Source organism: Trichoplusia ni, chromosome 11 (assembly GCF_003590095.1).
Source record: "Trichoplusia ni isolate ovarian cell line Hi5 chromosome 11, tn1, whole genome shotgun sequence".
Classification (NCBI taxonomy): Eukaryota; Metazoa; Arthropoda; class Insecta; order Lepidoptera; family Noctuidae; genus Trichoplusia; species Trichoplusia ni.
The window spans coordinates 8195888-8215461 of NC_039488.1; the positions used below are offsets into that span (position 1 = coordinate 8195888).

At 35.1% G+C, this 19574-nt stretch overlaps 1 protein-coding gene across 1 annotated transcript in view; it reads left to right on the forward strand.

Annotated features, from left to right (window-relative positions):
- Positions 1-1019: 1019 nt before the first annotated feature.
- Positions 1020-19574, forward strand: part of LOC113498600 (homeobox protein PKNOX2-like) — a 34142-nt gene continuing 15587 nt past the window's right edge. The window contains exon 1 of the mRNA XM_026878677.1: positions 1020-1471. The gene's annotated coding sequence lies outside the window, so the exon portion shown is untranslated. The remainder of the gene's footprint in view (positions 1472-19574) is intronic.

Below are 19574 nucleotides of genomic sequence, written 5' to 3' on the forward strand. Positions count from 1 at the left end.
CATTGTCAAAACAATATTTCTGTTGGTAGCCCTGAAAATAAAAAAATAGAGAAAACCAATCGAAAAGTAAAATATCGATAATTTTTGTAAACTAAATCGAGATTTTGGAATAGGATCTGGGGACGTTTGACAACTTAGGTTCAACTAACGTCAAAATTGAAATGACAGGGTAGAACCATAGATTATACACTAATACTGGTAGTGGGGTAGAACACTTTACTACGCTATCACATCATTCAGATAGCACGCATGCACTTATTTTTTTGTTTTTATTGCTAGGTGTAGTGTCTTACGTAACGCAATTATCTCAATTAGGTACTTAGATTTAATGATTAGTTATGTTGCATACGTACAGTCACTTTCAATCAATTAACCTTTGGCTTGAAATTGAATTAATCAACATCACTAATCGCAATTTCAAGGTATTTTTTAAAACACTTTATTACAAGAGTACTCATTCGAGCATGTTAATACATTAGCATTACATTGAATCTAAATTCAACAGCATAACAACATGTGGCCGTACATTGCGGCCAAAGATCGAACAAAAATAAACCTGAACAATAGTCAATTAAAATTTATAAACACGATGCAGATATCCAAGCGCTCTTAATAAAAAATAAGAATTTACAACTCAGATGTAACTCAATTACGAATGGAGACAAAGAAATTTATAGACTCGACTCTATTATTAATCAAACTGCATTGCGACTGCTTTCGCATCGTATTAATGCAGTCGGGATGAACACCAAAAAAAAGTGTACACTGAATAAAATAAGAAGAAGTAGGAGGCGCTCGTACGACACATATTGAGTGGTGGGATGGGCCTAGCATGCGCAAAGACGTATTACTTAAATTTAATGTCCCTTTTCTCTATAATTAATGTATCTATCGGCCAACACTTTCATCTGGCGACCTCATATACGAAACGATCGTAAATTAACGTTATTAAAACAAGTTTACAAGCGTTCATGAACATGTAATTACGCAAAACGTTACGCCGCTGGGCGTGACATCACAAATCAGTCCGGTCGGGCCGAAGACAACACGTCTATAGCCCGTCCTTGTCACTCGTTCGCGTTAAAGCGAGACGGGTATTGCAGGCAGGCCGGTGCTGATCGTATTCCGTCGAGGGTGTCGCCATTTTCGTTTTGACGAATATTGACAGCACGGCAGACAGACAGTGGCGCGGTCGTCGACGCAGCGTCTGCCGGATTATTTTTATTTTGATAGTGAATCATTTAACGACCTTACTACGTTTGCTGACTCGTTACGCGTCGGGTAGCAATAAAAACTCTATTTACTACAACAGTGACGGCTTGACGAGTGATAGACGGCAAATTTTGGTGCTAACCTCTCCGTTTCTTTTTTTTCTCTCGTCTGTGTTTTTGAGAATTGCAAGGCTGATCGATATGTGCAAGATTTACTACAGATGACTCTGCGTTACTCAACCTCGTGTTGATTTCTTCTGGTAAGTAGACTTAAATGTATTGGAATAAGTGTTTTTATGCGTATTACTATTGACCTTTTGATAAAATAGTATTTTCGGAAAGTGTAATTCGATTAATTCATAATAGTATTCGATATAAATCTAATATTTACAGTGTAAAATGACAGTCACCCTTTGTTGCGGTAGATCCAGTTTGTTTACGAACTGTCAGGGGCAGTACACGGCCTAAGATATATTGCCTGGGTTGGCGACTATGCGTGGGCTTCGTGCGCAAGCGAAAACTTGCCTTACATGCACGCAATAAGGCTCAAAATATTTTTCCGAGTAGAACGATAACGGCCCGTAGAATTAATTTATCACACGCCGCGCTTGACAAGTTGAAAACATAAATTCGACCTTGGCGCTCCACGTGGTTTACAGACTTTGTGCTTTCTTCTTTGTACGAGAGTTGTCATCGATATCGATTTTTTTTTGAAATCGATATTTTTTTCTTTGTTGTTGGCAGTGCGTGTCATTTATGCGGATGTTAAAAAAAACATTTTAGAATTCAATATTTTAAAATTAATATCGAGAGTGCTAAGTTATTATTTTTGAAATTACATTAGTGATTATAGTTTTATCTTGACGCTCGGTGAGAAATTAATGTACTTAATCGTATTTTTATCTTAATGTTTACACGAGTGAAGAGATAATCTGTTTCGTATTGTTATAAATACAAAACAATCTGCCATTGAATTAGTGAGATAAAAAATAACATAATTTTCTTTATCAGTGACGTAAATGAATTCTTTTGTTATTCGATTATTGTTAAAATGTTTTTGATTAACAAAAAGTGCATTTTGCTGTTAACATGCAAATGTTATTTAAATTTTATTTTTCGTTAATATTGAAATTGACTGACTATTTTTTTTCATATATTTTGTTTCATTTGGGGCCAAAGCCTTTTCACATACAGACAAGGTCAATACTGTTTTAAAATGTTGTACCTATTATGTTGTAGTATTTACTGTACCTACGGTGTCAATTCTGATAATATTTTGTATTATTCAATGTTGACCAGACATTATTGACAACATCTTTACCTAGCTTTTTCTAAAATAATTTGAGTTCCAGTTTTACTAAATTTAAGTATGTATAGATCTCATTAGAGTATCAAGATGGAGTAGGAACTGTAACATCTAGGTAGAACTTAGACTGAGAAGTTAGTATTCTTATTTCTTTTTCAAAATATAAAATGGAACCCCATTTCTAAGGCTCTATTTAAATCTCTCCATGTACCACATGTCTGTATCTCGTGAACTGTTAATAGCTGGACAGTTAAAATTTTCAGAGATATATTGCTGTTGTTATTGAGTCTTTTCATGGTTTTTATCATCATAATTGTAATGAATAACCATTTTTCCAATTTTTTATTCTTCAGTCTGTTTTATACAGAACCATATACTGACTGATATCCGACACGCACTTGACCATTGTTTTTCTCTTTGTACACAACAGCCCAGAAAAGGGGAGTTATATTAATATTATTTCTCTATTCTATAAATTCTGAATGCCTGAACTTAAATCTATTTGTTATTTTGAAAATGGCTAGTAGAGTTTTTAGCGTTTCCGCAGAATGTTGGGGTTAAATCCCTATTTCTTTGTCTGCAGACTTTTGAGGCTGGCTCTTGGCTGCATCTCATGAATCATGATGAGTAGACAGTATCTTTTTTCAACATCATCATCTACAGACATTATCCTTCCACTGATGGGCATAGGCCTCCCGTTTCTCGTGCCAATTTCTACGGTCCTGTGCTAGCCTTATCCAGACTTGTTCTACTCTTTTTCATATATGAATGTAATTCTTTACAATAAAAATAAAAATCCAGCTCTATCAGCTTGGGCATGGTCACAAAATTGATGGGCGACAATTTTTTTATTTTCTCTTCAAGTCTATTTTCGAAACCATGAAATTTATTGTTTTTCTTGGGACTATATGTAAGGAACCAACATTCGTGAATCCAACTGGGACTTAACTGGTTTTATTAGTGCAGTATCAACTACTGCAGTTATAGAAGAGAGATGTGTGGAGTGTTAAGACTATGGAGTGTAGAAGCACTGCAGACTTACTCCCGGTACTAGTTTGGTTCTGTTGATGATTTAGATTAGATTTTGTTTCGGTTCTCGATTTGGTCCTGAAATAGGTAATTTACTATCAAACCAGAATCGAGTAGCGATTCAGTTTTATCAGCGTTAATTGTGAATCGAGCGTAGTTCTAATTCACGCTACTTCGTTAATTGGCGCTGGTATCGCGGTTTCAGATAACCCACGCGATCTCAATTCGAATGCTTACTGACTTTTTTTTAATATCACTCGCTCACTAAGAAATATATAATTAAAATCCTTGTCGCAGGGACTTTCAAAATCATTCAAGTCACATGCATACAACGACACCCAGACTCAGAATAAGCATTTGTGAATCACAGAAATGCTTGTCCTACGCGGGGATCGAATGTACCATGGGTATGGCGCAGTGACGTATACCACTCCGTGCAGACAACTGTAACAATCAAACTTTAGAAGTGAAAAAGATGAATGAAATCGTTAATTTAGATAAAAGAGCTTATTAGCGTCCCTAATATCTGATCTTCCTAATAAATGAAGTATTATCTACTAGCTTTTCGCCCGCGTCAAGGTCGGTTATATCGCGTTTCCAAGAGAACGCTTCAAAAGTCCGGGATAAAAACTATCCTATGTTCTTTCTCAAGGTCAACTCTATCTCTGTACCAAATGTAATTAAAATCGTTTCAGTGGTTTTGACGTGAAAGCGTAACAGACAAACAGACAGAGTTACTTTCGCATTTATAATATTAGTAGGGATACGTAATTAATATGCCTTGATTACAAGTTATCTGCAGATAAGGTCGAAATTACTGTGTTAGTCAAAGTATGTAAGGAATCAATAATAATGTGTCGGTCTAATCTGGATAGGAGTAAAGCATCTAAAAAAGCTTAGGTGTAACCGAAAAAAGCACAATAAAAAACATGAATAAATTCTGTAAAATGTAACTTTTAGTGTCTAGCTGAGCATGGTTATAGACGGACAGACGGGAAGCCGTACAGAGGGTTCTGGTTTCACCATTCGAAATCCTCAAACAGATTAGTGATCCACGAATGCTTGTCCTGAGTCTTGGTATAACTGTGCATGTGACTTGACTGTTTCTGAAAAGCTTAGCAGCTGTTCAGCCAAGCCATAAATTCATTATTTTGATAGACAAATCATTCTCAAATATATAAAGATTTTTTCTTCAATGCGATATAATGACGTGATATAGAGCTGATCATCAAGTTAAGATTCGTTTAAGTTGCCGCTTCGAGCTCATTGATTTCAAAGCTAGATAGCTTTAAAACTCTTATTTGTACTTTTTTTCTTAATATTTTACTCGTAAGTCCGCCATAAGTCTTAGATACATTCTAGGTCTTCCGATATCAGAACCTTACATAACATACACAAAGAAGTGGGATAAAAATGAGTAGACACCAGTAGTATCAACATATCCTTTTGGTATTGATTAAAGAAACAATTTCGTCCGTTGCTGGGACTACTTTGCGCCGAATTTGGTGCAGACCCGAGAAATGGCAAGCTCGCTAAATTACAACGGAGGCGATGAGCGGAGAAATGTGAGTGTTTCCTCTCCTACGAAAACATGCCTTGGTATATAGTATCTATCTATACATTCAAAACTACGAAATTTCGTTTAAAAGGTCACGATTTTGGTCCAATCTTGAAGGCTTAATTGAAGATGAATAGAAAACTTCAAATGTATGTAAATGAAATTCTTCTTCGACAAGCGACGTGACTTTGATTCGTCAGTTATACATTTGACCGGTACGCTACCGATAGTTTTGGTGCTCGGAGACATATAACTTGTCGACAGACTTTGGAATTAGGTAGGTACGTTTCATGCAAAATATATGGGTTGTTGATAACCGTGGAAGATTTTAGATTATAATATTTGGAATCCAGGTTTCATCACGATGTTTACCCTCTACGTTTGTCAGTAATCTATACTAATATATAAAGCTGAAGAGTTTGTTTGTTTGAACGCGCTAATCTCAGGAACTATTGGTTTGAATTGAAAAATTATTTTTATGATGAATAGACCATTAATCGAGGAAGGTTTTAGGCTATATACCATCACGTTGCGACTAATGGGAGCGAAGATACAATGGAAAAAAACAGGGCGGGTATAAATCATAACTTATATCTCTAACCACGCGGATGAAGTCACGGGCAATAGCTAGTGTCCTAATATTTGGTCTAATATATCAAGTAACTTAAACAAAAAAGCCTGTAAAATTTAGTTCAGTTTTTACCCTTTGGTATGGCACCATAAGAACTAAATTAACCCGAAAAAAAACCTCATTTAAGTCTTAATTCTAAAAAAAGACGCCTACCGCAACAATTCCCCAGCCTGTGTATCCTTCCGTTAAATTCGTAGTTTGACGGTAGTCCATGATTAAGGCAAGGGGCAAAAGGTCCGCAACTTAGTTGAGGAAGTTTCAAGTGTTCACAAACTTTGATGCGGTATAAACAAATTATTCTTTATTATTGTCATATTTTTCTAAACAAATACTAGTTGGGCTATCCCGATAATAAGAACGATGACTGGGTAGGTATAAAAAGTAAATCTTTTTAGCCCGTCAGATACGAAATTAAAAAAATATTACGCCCGTATTTTTGCCTTTATCTGAACAATAAAATGTCAAAAATAAACTGGTTTATTTAGGGGGGTTGCGACATTACAAACAAGTGTCTTATTATTAAAGAGTGAAAATTGTAAAATTAGTATTAGGTTCAGTACATTTTTCGTTTTCCCGTTAGATAAACAAGTACAGTATACTATTCAATCGAAAATATTTTCAATCGCGGAAAGAATTCAAAATAGAGATTTGGATAAAAAGATAATAAGTGAATTACAAATTTGATAAACCGTCAAATTAAAAATTCACGCGTTTGAGTCAAACCAAAAGGGTTTTAGTCAAACTTGTTCCATCTCGCGTTGCCCTTTATCTTACAAAACTACGTTGAAACGTAATCTCGAATAATCAAGATTCGGGACCATTCCAAAGGTTGAAACTCTAGACAAACTAGGGATGTTTTGAACAATCTCTACCTAATCACTTTTGTTTTATAGAATGAACTTTGGCCATTCTAATAACACGGATTTGTGAGGTAAGTAAATAAGATTTCTCTTATTCAGCATCCTTGTTCCCGCAATATATTTAAAGAAGTCAATTTTGACGGAAAATACCCGAACTCGACAAAGACTGTTACTTTACATAAAAATTTCTAACCTTATTTCCCTATTCTCTTCAATATCTTACGAAGAATATTTTATCAAAATTTCTAAAAAAAAAAAGGTCGACAGACTTAAAATTTATACCGTAGCAAAGATTTTGTCAAGAGTGCAGAAACTCGAGGGGCGAATATCGTACGGATTTCCCGCGAAAAAACCGCTTTGACAGCGAAAAAGGCGGGAACGGCCGCCATTACTCGCAAGTGACGCCAGCCCGTTGTATAATTGGTGTGCACAAGTTATGGATGAATTTAATAACGGACGGACATAGTTCCTTGTCTGTATATTTGTGGGTAAAAAAAACAGCTTGATAAATCTGTGATTAGGTTTTTTTTATTTAATGGAGAGTAAGCATCTTTAGGTTTACTAAAGAAAGCTTTTGCTTCGAGATGTAGCTATAAGAGAAAACTCAGTTTGTCTTTGAATAAGAGCTGTTATTACCTTATAATACGAAATCTATAATCAGCCTTTGTTTAGATATACAGACACTCATGTGAGGTTGAAAATAAGTCCCAAGTGAATAAATTGATCAAACGACCATTGCTACTAATTAAATGAATAATATTTTTTGACCAGTCATAATACTTATTGGTTTGCTTCTCTTTTTTATCCTAAATATCCCATTGTGCGTAGGTTTATAGAAATTTTTATCTCTTCAGTCATGGGATAACTTCATAGAAAGTGAACACAGTTCCAACATGGAGAGGCCTTGTTGAGAACTTAAATATCGTTAACGTTAATAGTTATTTCGTTTAACAATTAACATTTTTCTATTTACTAATTAAATAACTAATTAGTATTTTAACTTAAACTTTGATCTCTTGCGTTTGACCTTTTAATTCGATCTGTACTTGTAACCAAGTGATTTTACAAAGAAAACATTTTGAACATTATTTTTTCCTCGATCTTTACCTACCTAAGTAATTTTAATATTTTGAGTATAAAAATTTTGAGTAATAATTAACAGAAACCGTTAAAGAGCGACTTGGACTCGCGACATTCAGGATTCCGAACAAATGAAGAATAACTCATCAACAACGTCACAACATCAAATACGTCATCTGTGAAAAGCAGGCCTTTGCCCAGCAGTGGGACACAGTGGGCTATACAAAAAATTGTGTAGCTACATTATACATATCTATTGTATTATTCAACCTTTTTCCAGTGACACCGTAAAACAGTATGGGTATCAGATAGGCAGTCGATCTATAAAATACGGTATTCCGCTAAATCCAGTGAAATACGAATCCGACACCAACATAGCTTGGGAAAATTCAACGCAGATACTAAGTATAAAAATATTTCCCAACATAGTTTTCTATCAACGAAAATTAATCGTTTGTACATCATTTACCTACCTACAACGCAACATCACGATAATAGGCTTTATCTAGTAAGCAGTAAGGGAGATTTCCGCGTAATTTGCTCAGTTAAGTCAAAGTCATAGGGTTCTATGGGACCTCCCTTCGTTACAGATGATTTCCTGCTGATATGACATATACGGAACCCTTATCTGTCAGTTGCCTAGCTAATTGGTGTTTACGAAGCCAGAAAATGTATTTGCAACGTCAAAATTGCTTGGTATACGTCCCGGTACGTTAAAAGTCAATTAGTGAGGATTTTTTTCTTTATGGAAACGTTCTAAGATACATAATCTTGAAGATTCAAGATGATGAAGACGATCCGCCTGACGATATTAATTTATTGTAAGCTGTTTAAAATTTTATAGGCATTGTAAATGTTTTCATTTGGACTCCTAGATATGTTTTGCTTGTGGCCGTTGATGGTGTCGAGGTGAAATGTGTCTGTGGTTTCTATAACAAAACGGTAGGACGCTGTATTTAGATACAGCTCTGACTTTGGCAGAAGGCTCAATAATTTGACCTGTTTCTCTGTAGTTTATTAACTAAAATACTTGTGCACATCCAAGCACGCTTTGCAGTGTGTATTGTAAGAAAAAGCGAGACGAACTACAGCTTATACAAGTATCTCGCTTGTACAACACCAAACTTGCGCTGAAAACCCAGTACCTAAACGCAAATATTTTCTCGACATTCTAAACCTAACCTCAAACTAGCACCGTACAATAAACTCCCGCCAAAACCTCACTTGTCCCAACCTCTTTTAACTACATAACCTAAAACTTTAAACGTACGCTGTCAAGTTTAAATTTTTTAAAGGATACTCGAAGGAAATAGTACAATCAGCCCGAACTTCGTAATGCTCTGTAATAACGGAGAGGGACCCTTTATTAAGGGTATCTAACTGAGGGTAGAAAATAAAAGAATTGTGGAAAGAGAATTTTTGAACCTTTTTCTCAGTTTGAGCAAATGATTGGAATTTTCTGACGGTTTTTAAGCTATAAATTGTTGGAATTGAAATTAGCGAAAGTCAGTTGGCTTATTTTAATTTTGCTCCTTAATTTAAATTAGTCCTCATTGGTTGGTTTTTGTTATTTATTTTCCTAATTGAATATCCAATAATAAAACACGTAATTTTACGGCACAATGAAAAAGTTGTTATATTCCATGAAATTCATTTTCAGGTATGTTATTCATTAACTCTTTTAGCTCGATTTTAAAATGACTAGGAGAATAGCAGACAAAAAAATGTATGAGTTACTCATGTATCAAACAACTTTGATCATCTTGTCTTAGCCACGCTGGCAACACACAAAACATTTGACAGTTTTACGTGAAGTTTGACTTTCAGTAAAACGTCCGCTTATTATTAATCCTGAGAACTATTCGTCACAGATTCACGGTATTTACCTAATGAAGCATTCTAATTAGTTCAGGTATTTTAATAAACAAGACTGCTAAATATAGTTTTAAGAGGACAAATAAGCCTAGTATGTGTCTGTGGGTATTGTCCTCAAAGAAAACATACTAATTGACGCAGTATCGAACCAAGAGGCATTGCTAGTGAAAAACGTTCAAATGTATAGATATGACACGTCTAAATCACTTGATTAAAGGAATCGAAGTTGACCTAAATCGGAGCATTCTCTATCCAAAGATTAAAAAAAAGCCCCTGGCTATTAATTATTAGGCTGGCTGGTATTAAGTCCTTGTGTCGTGGGGGTTTACACAAACATTGAAGTCACATGCACAAGGCAATCAGATTATACTAGTCATACTAGAGGAGACTATACATATTAGAGGCTATTGGTGTTAGAGACTACATCATTGGCCTAGCATTTTCCCAACTATGTTGGGGTCGGCTACCAGTCTAACCGGTTTCAGCTAAGTACCAGTGTTTTACAAGGAGCGACTGCCTATCTGACCTCCTCAACCCAGTTACCTGGGCGACACGATCCCTTGGTTAGACTGTTTGTCAGACTTTTCAAGCTTCTGACTACCTGTAACGACTGTCAATCATGAGAATAACAGCCGGGACCAACAATTTAACGTGCCTTCCGAAACACGGAGGAACTCGTTATGACACAGATGGTCACCCATCTACGGACCAACCGCGTCAAGCATAGCTTAACCTGTCATCGTTTCACTTCTGCGGTTATAGCTTAGCCACGAGCTCCTCGTCTGTTAGAGACTACATATGGAACATTATGAAACGCAAAAATTGTTGAGTTTTGAGAGGCTGGAACCCATGGATAAGTTGTCCGTTTATGCTGATGTTAAAGTAAAAGTTAGTTAAGTTAAAGTAAAAAAAATGACATTCTGATACATTTAAAGTTTTCAATTCTAATGCGATGTATAATATAAAATACCACAAGTGACCACAACTTTCACACTACGCCATGTAATCTCACTAAGAGCTTGTATTGTAAATACAAGATATGCGGTTAACATACTTATATATTTCTAAAAACATACACAGAACAAATGATCGTGCTCATCGCACAAACATTTGCTCTGGGAATCGAACCCAAGACCTCCGGTATAGCAGTCAGGGCCACTTACCACTAGACCAACAGGCCAGTTTATCCCATCCCTCAATTCAAAACAATTGAGGAATTCATCAGCGTTAACACTCTAAGAAATATGACTTGTAAGGCAACAATTTTGTAAATGGGTGGTCCATTAAAAGCCAATGATTGGTACTAATGTGGCCAGTCACGATCCACCTTCTAACTCTGTTTGCCTCTCCTAGTTGGTGTGAAACAGAACCAGTTATGATTTTAATTAATGTGGAAACAAGTGCTTTGTTTGGCGCAAGCTGTGAGCGGTAGCGATTTTTGAGATTCAATGTTTTGTAGTCTGGCGAAGTAGTCAAAGCTAAATGCATGATTCGGTTGAAAATGTTGATACCACAGTTGAATACGATTGAATCTATGTGAAACATGTAGTTAGGCAGTACGGAATCTTAACGGAGTTTATTTTAATCTCATAATATTGTTATTTTTAAGTACAGAAATAACAAAAATAACAGATGAACAATGAAGCGGTCGTTCGTTTTTAACTAATTTATCCAAAGTAAAGCAGGAATTATAAAGCTATGTTGTTTTAGATTTACACTTGACATTTTCTAACGATAGTTGATATAATATGCTAACGGTTATGACCAAATCGGACTCACGACACTAAAGGGCTTAAAAAAAACGGTGTCAAAAAAATGCTCCTGCTGCTGCTGCGCGTCGTTTTCCTCAATGCTGAGGGTCGTGACCACCTCGTGGAAACGTTGTACATCGTATAATTTCCGCCATCTATTTCCATAAAAAATGGGTGTATCTTTAGAATAATTCGTCTCCTACCAACATTTTTGACCGTAACAATTGTAATCTAACCTCTGCTATCTTTAATTATTAAATACGAAATACATGATTCATGAAAACCATGACTGTCGCCATTTCTCTCAACTTGCACCACATACCTTGGACAACACTTACGCTCGCTTAGTGTGTGAGCATTATAACATGCGTGAATTGATGATAATTTTAATGTACCCTCTTTTTTAAATTGTTTGTTTTTGTGCTAGTTGGGTTTTAATGTTTGAAGGGTTCCTATTCCTGAATAGTTTACTTACACTTTGAATCTCTTGTTGTTATGAAGGCAAGGTTCTACTCCCGAGCTCTAACGCTGACGAATCTCTCAAATGTATTGAACTGACAAGTCAAAGTCACGGCATTTGTCGAAGAGGAATATCATTCACATACATTTGAAGTTTGATTCGTAAGTTACTACGTTATAATATTGTCTAAGCATGAAGGTCCCAGGTTTACATTCTATAACGGGCAATTTTTTTTTACCTATTATGATGGTTTTCTGTCACACAGTAGATTTCGGAGACATTTGGTGTCGGCTTCCAGTCTCACCGACAGCTGAGCCCCGTATGTTACAGAGCGACTGTCTATCTGACAACACAACACATGTTACTGGGTAACACAGTATCACATAGTAAGACTGCTTGTCGGCTGTCAATGATACATTACATAAAAAAATATTCCAAATATTTTGAAATCGATTTTTTTTTCAGCATCGTAATTTACCTGCTTACCCCAAATTCAGGGAAAGCGTGAATATAAGCAAGTCTACTACATCTGGGCCCAAAGAATTTATGTTAATATAAGTTAAATAATAGAAGAGGTTCGTAGTGAGATACAAATTCGTGTATTTTCCGAGGGCGCCAAAATAGGAAAGGGTGAAATTTTTGGTTTAGGGATGGAGGCGTATCGATAAATTACATCGATGATTTGGTATCTAATGTCGATGTTGTTTTTGTGGAAAGTTTTGTTTATAATAAACTGTTAATATTTACGTTTTTTGCTTGCTCATTGGAAATATTATTTACATTGTTTTATCTAATAATCTAATTTAATTCCCGTGTCGCAATTTTTTTCTCAAACATTCGAATGCGCAAGAAACTTAGACTCCGAAATCGCGTTTATGAATCACACAAATGCTTGTCCTTTGCGGGGAACGAATCTGCAACACGTCGTCCACAGAGGGTTTGGCATAGTTGGAAAAAGGCTAAGCTGATGATGACCTTTTAATATAATATAAGAGTAACAACATGCGTTTTATTAAAACACTTGCCAAGATCTCTCATAATTTTATTTCGCCTCAGGTGCGTTAAAAACGCGTAGGCTTGAATTAAATGCGTTCGTTTAAAACTTATTTATTATATCCTCGCCTGCGGCCGATATTAACTGTAACCCTTATATGTAGAAACAATGTATAAATTGTTTATTTTTAACTTTAGTTAGTCTGACCTGGATTCGTGCAGGATTGCGTCAGATATCAATTTGGACCAAGCCCTACTATCATGACTTAAAGCTCTATTACAGGTGTGGGAGAGGGATGCCGCTCTACTCCGTGTAATGCGCTGTCACGCTTCTCAACTGAAGTAATATTAGTTCTGGAGGCAGTGTTATGATTCCAGTCAATTTAGTAGTGAGAGTTTCTTTCATTTTATCCTGCTATGAGAGTCCAGTTTCGATCAAGCATATAGTTTTTAGGCGTATTCAAAGGTTGAAAAGGCTTTTTGTAAGGCTCTGTGGTCAGCCTGCTAGTTCTTCTATCACCACGCTAGAGAGCATGCACCGTGATAGCTAGAGAGTTGAAACTTTTTAACGGAGAGACGGATTTTAAATCTTCGGGAACGGAAAACGGCATTTTTAGTAACATAATCTTGCTACTTTACAAAAAAATACAGGCAGATAGAGAACCTTCTCTTTAGAAGTCCGTTGAGAAGTAAACAATCATCTTTCATATTAGCCCAGTTTTAAAGAATACAATTAATTTGTTTTAAACTTGTAATTATCTTACTTATCACATAATTAGCTAATTTATAAGATTGAGGCTGTATATAATTGACATATATAGAGTCTATTGTTTGTCTGTACGTACGGTGGGAAAACGTTTGTGTTGATGTAACATAGCTAACTGTTTTCTGTAGAGAAATCTCTTTAGTGGAGCATTTTTATTTTATAGTTGCACATAGGCCTCAACCAAATTGGGTTAGGTACTCGAAAATAGTTGAAAATTTAAATGTCTATTAATTTAATCAAAAAGGTACTTGTTTATAGAAAAACAAAACACGCAAATTTTATATCGTAGCCGGCAAAAAACAAGTTAAAATAGCAAAAGAATTTGCTTGCATTGCTACTATGTTTTAATTTAGGTGGCCCCTATACAAATTAGAGACATAACGTAAAAATCATTTATTCCAGAAAATGTTACAAAACTGTCAAAGGTGTATAAATTCACATCAGAGGGATTCGGGCGATTTAAACTCTAACAACATCATCATCATCATCATCATCTCAGCCTATAGCACTCCACTGCTGGACATAGGCCTCTCCATAATTTCTCCAGCGCGACCGGTTCATTGCTACCTCAAAATATTGCCTACTTTCCTATGACTCATATTTTTTTTTTTGTTTTTAAATAAATGCGTACAACATCACATACATTGATCTGAACCCAAAGTAAGTTGCTAAAGCACTTGTGTTATGGAATTCAGATACAACGAAGGTACCACAAACACCCAGACCCGAGAAAATGTAGAAATGAGAATTTTTACATTGACCCGACCGGGGATCGAACCCGGGACCTCAGAGCTAGCGACACCTTGAAACCGGTGCGTACGCCACTCGACCACGGAGGTCGTCAAAAACCATATGATAAGAACAAGAAAAAAATAAAAAGAAGTAGGTGCTCTTTAATTCAAACAACGATGGTTAATAAACGAAAATACAGACCTAACCCAAATAAGTACGTAAGAAATCTTAAGCAATGTCGAATTAACACATCAATGTTAAAATTATGATATTATATCTAGATAGCTATAATTATGATTTCACGTGTTAAATGTTGACGGCCATGATATTAAACTTAATTGATAGTTGCACGTTAATATAGTTACTAAATGTGGTTTTTAAAGAGTAAAAATGATTATGTAATGTTTTTGAAGTAAGTCTAGACTTGTATTATGGGTATGTTAGGTATCTAGGTAATATTGATTTATTATTTGAACAAATCCCTACTAATATTATAAATGCGAAAGTAACTCTGTCGGTCGGTCTGTCTGTCTGTCTGTCACGATTTCACGACTAAAGTTGAGATAGAGATAGAGTTGATCTAGGGAAAGAACATAGGATAGTTTTTATTCCGGAGTTTTCTCTTGGAAACGCGATATAACCGACATCGACGCGGGCGAAGTCGCGGGCGAAAAGCTAGTGCAAGATAAAACTCATAATCCATTTGTTTCGATTTTAAAAAAGGTTATCAATATTGGTGTGTCTTTTTATACACACACATTAAATAAATAAACGACTTATATGATAAGTGGTTTATTTTTTTCCTGTTATTACAATATCCTTTTAAATTGCGTTTAGTTTTGAGTTTTTAGACAAAAAGTACCAATAAATTTCGACCTCTTTGACTGCCTAAACAAATATAATAACGATGTTCGGCAGTCAGAATTAAATGATTAGGTAGGTTAATTAAGTACTAAAAAAATATGGAACAAGAAAAAAACATTTCTTTCACTTAGCTCCAAATTTGTACATAAAACGATGTGCTTAACAATAATTTCACAATAAAATATTTCGCCAACTTTTCATTCACCAAAAACTTATCGACACATCGATACTCCCCCATCCCTAGTGTGGGGGTAGCAACATTTTCATGTAGGTCGCATAAAAATAACCTACCCACCCTGCACATCTGTTCAAATATTGAGTACCCTGCATGCTACACGCCAAGCATACTTTGCAACACCAGGGTTGAAAGTTTTGAGGAAAAAAAGCGATTTTATAATTTAGAGATACGTATTTTTTTGGCGTGAATTTTTGTGAAACAATGGATACCTTTGTCGTTATTAAATATATATTTTGTAGTTTCTTGGTTGACAATAAAGGTACATTTCTTTAAATTTTGATCTATTCGGGCAATTATGAAGGCTTAAAGAGGAGATTCAAAATTTGTGACTTAAGTCTCTTACTTCTACATTTTGGTAAAGTTTGGTTTTGACGCGGGCGAGCTCGGCTAAGTCAAAAGTAAGGCAATACAAGGCAATGTATCGCGAGGCACGATGTTTGTCACACACTCTATGTATATTTAGCTAAAAATAACTAGGTAAGTTTGTAGATATCAAATTAAATGCAATTGTTTACTCTGCAAAAACTATAAATTATAACGTTTTAAAATGTACGTTTTTAAGTCAGCCTTTTTTGTTTTCTTCTTTTGCTAGAGATTTTGCTGCTTTTCTTCATCTCGCAAAAAAATCATTCATGAAAATTGTCTCAATATCAATTCATTTACTATTATTCATTTATTATTATTTGTAAAGTATTGGCATCATAAAACATACAGAAATTTTGATCCCCATCATAAGTTTTTTGGATTCTTCTCATAGATAACAGACTCCAACTTTCGTTCTGATGATAACCAAAGGTTTAGTTTTATTGACCTAAAACGCCGTCAACCCCGGTCTTATTAATCCTCATAAAATCCCGGAGAGCAATCCCAACGCTGAACGAAGGCCTCCGAAATCGACAAGGATGTTACAGTCAGTCAAAACTATCGATATATTCCTATCCGCACAGGCACAACCCTATCCCGATCGGTTCTTATCATATTTATACAGGATTGTTTTCTGTTTATTTACCTCGCTTCTCCGCAACTAGATCTATACGTATGCTGAAGCTCACCCTTATAGGACCGGCACAATTGCTGGCAATCGTTTTGTGAATATTTTAGATCTAAAGGTTTGGGATAGGTTGAGTTTTCGAGTGAAACTCGGTTTTGATAAATTTAGGCGTTTCGGTTTTCGTTTTGTTTTTGATATGCTAAATTGTTGGAACGATTTTGATGTAGATATTTTTGAGTTTGATTCAACACAATTCAGATAACCTTTAAAATGTTTAATCAAATTTTTCAATAAAAAGGATCACGTGAATTTTTTTCGTCTATTTCTTTTTAGAGGTGTGAAAGGATTTTCGAGTCAAGCCAATTAAAAAAAAGACATGTAAAAGTAATGATACATATGTCTTACTTTGAGAAATCTTTTTATCGATGAAACACTGGCGCAACACTCAGAACCTCTAATTATATTTTTTTTCCATTTTTGTATGAAAATCTGAATGCACTTTACAAAATATAATATCTAATATATCTACATAAATTAGTTTGAATAGGATCTTATAATTTTTAAAATTTTCCTACAAAAACTTAAAAGGATGAATAAAACGGGGTATAAGCAACTTCAAATGAAACAAATGAAACTTTATAATTGTCAAAAAAAACATTTCATCTACCCAAACAACTAAACTTTAAACTACAAAATCTCAGTCAGACATTTTTGACTATAACATTACAAAACCCTTTCTGTACTAAGTTTTAAACCCTAAAATCTCGAGTGTGCGAAAGCGAGACAACACTACATTACGTATATCAGCATCTCTTTTCCACAACTGCAAAACTTCAACTCTTAGGGTTCATAATACTGGTTATGATCAGTAGTATTGGCATCACGTTCGACCTTACTCCTAGCCCATTTTATTGTATATTTATGCTAAATATTTGATTTGTAAGCCTGTCTGCCGTTCTATTATCTCATGGTGTGTGTGTAATGGCATTTTGTAGTTACTGTCAAATGTCGAAATTTGAAACGGATGGTGTTCAAAATGGCGTTTTCGTGTAACTGTAATAGTATAAACTATGGTAAATCTTAAGATTTAACAACTCTTAATGGTGAAATTCTAGACTGGTCTATGATCAACCCTTATTTTGGTATTTTACCATTTTGTTTTTAGTAAATTAATATAGTCCACAACTTTCACACAGCGCCATCTAGTCTCAAACAGAGCACAGCTTGTATTTTGAGTGCTAAACTAGTGATTAACATACTTATATTTTTCTAAATACATACATATTGAACTGACAAGTCAAAGTCACGTCATTCGTCGAAAAGGAATGTCATTCATATATTTGAATATTTCCATTCGTTGCGGTAGTATGTTTAAAATGTCACATTGTCATGCCCTTTCATTGTTTTTTAATTCTTAGGAGTCCATGTTTTTAGCGTTCACCTCTGTATGTATATGACTTTTTTGAAGTTTCGTAGTCAAAGGCTCGAAAAGAAACCGTATTGCTAAGTTTCCACTCTTAGTCCGTTTGTTCGTCTGAATGTCACCACGCTACAGCATGATATACATATCGTGAACCTTGATAGACCTAAAATTTCAACAGATTCTGAATTTCTGTTGCCTCTACAAAAGAAAAATGAAAATAAATTGAAGGATGGTACCTGAATTGGACATTGATTGATTCCAGATAACATATGTAGGTTCTACACGAAAATTGTTATTAGTGTCTTGTGTCTCGGGGCGTTTCACAAACATTCAAGTCACATGCACAAAGACACCCAGACTCAGAACAAGTATTCGTTGATCGCACAATGTTTGTCCTACACAGGGATTGAAACCGCGGCACTTCGTGCACAGTGGGTTTGGTGTGGTGACCCATATCACTAAATTATCCGTGTTTGTTCAGTGCAAGATAATCTAGATTACTTACGTATTGTTCCCATACATCATCATCATTCCCTGCCTATATCCTATATTTTTATCTATGTTTAAATGATGTCATCTGACAAGAAACAGTCTTTGCAGCCATATCGTCTCACACAATCCATCCATCGTTTCCTTGGTCGTCCTCTTCCCCTATATCCATCCACATCCATACTCAACACCTTCCTCACCACATGACTCTCATGTATTATTCCCATACATAAATACTACATATAAATTTATCTCTCATTGTTCTTATAGCTTAATAATTATCTAGATCAAAGTTCATTAATAGTTCTAGTTTAAAATAGTCTAGAATTCTAGGCCGGTTAAATATAGCTCTGATGGTTCGGCCTACAATTGTCATAGTAGTAGCGAAGTGGGTTAAATACTGTCTTTGTGGAATATGTGTGTGTTTGATGTCCGTTTGGGACATGATTGAAGTTTGCAGAATCAATATGCTATTTATTAGCAGTTGTTTCTTATTTCGAGAAAAAAGGAAGAAATTATTTTTCTTGTTTCTGTCAGCCTTAAAAGATTTCTATATACCTTGTCAACCCCTACTTGCAGATATAAAATTTGAGGAATGATGTCGACTTAACCAGAATATTTTACCTACCACAAAAAAAGTATATTAACCAAACTTAAAATGTCAAACGCAATTCAAAAATCTTGAAGCACAGAATTAACAAGCACTTCACGCCTCCATTAAAATAATGACCACTCGAAAAAATCAAACAAATTAAATTTTGCACTCTGGCAACATTGGACGTCGCGTTCAGAAATTGAGCTAATTGCAAAGGCGGGAAACACGTCGAGTATTTCCGAACGAAGCAAGATGGCGGCCTGATTTTTCCTTTTTAATTATAGCTTTCGGATGGAACGAGTTTGAAGGGCTTTGGAAAAGAGCAAAAAGGCCGGATGCAATTTTTTTTTCTATTTGTTTTATTTCAGCTATTGGGGAGGGAATTTGTATTGGCATTCGTTTTCTGTCTGAGCTTAATTCGTGCGAGTGACTTGTTTTATATGTTTTTGGGAGAAATTTTAAATTATCGAAGTATAGTACCTAATACTATATGTATTTTTTATTACTTAAAGACAAATATATTTGTGAAATTTACGTTAAAATGACTACTAAATGGTCAGTTTATTTTATGTTAATAAGTTCATTTGCAGGCTCATAATTTCGAATACTTCTATACTCCATCATTATTTGTAGTAGATATAGTTACAAGTATTTTAACTAACTAATAATATTATTAGAAAAAACTTATCTTTCATTTAGAGTATACTAGCAGATTCCGCGGG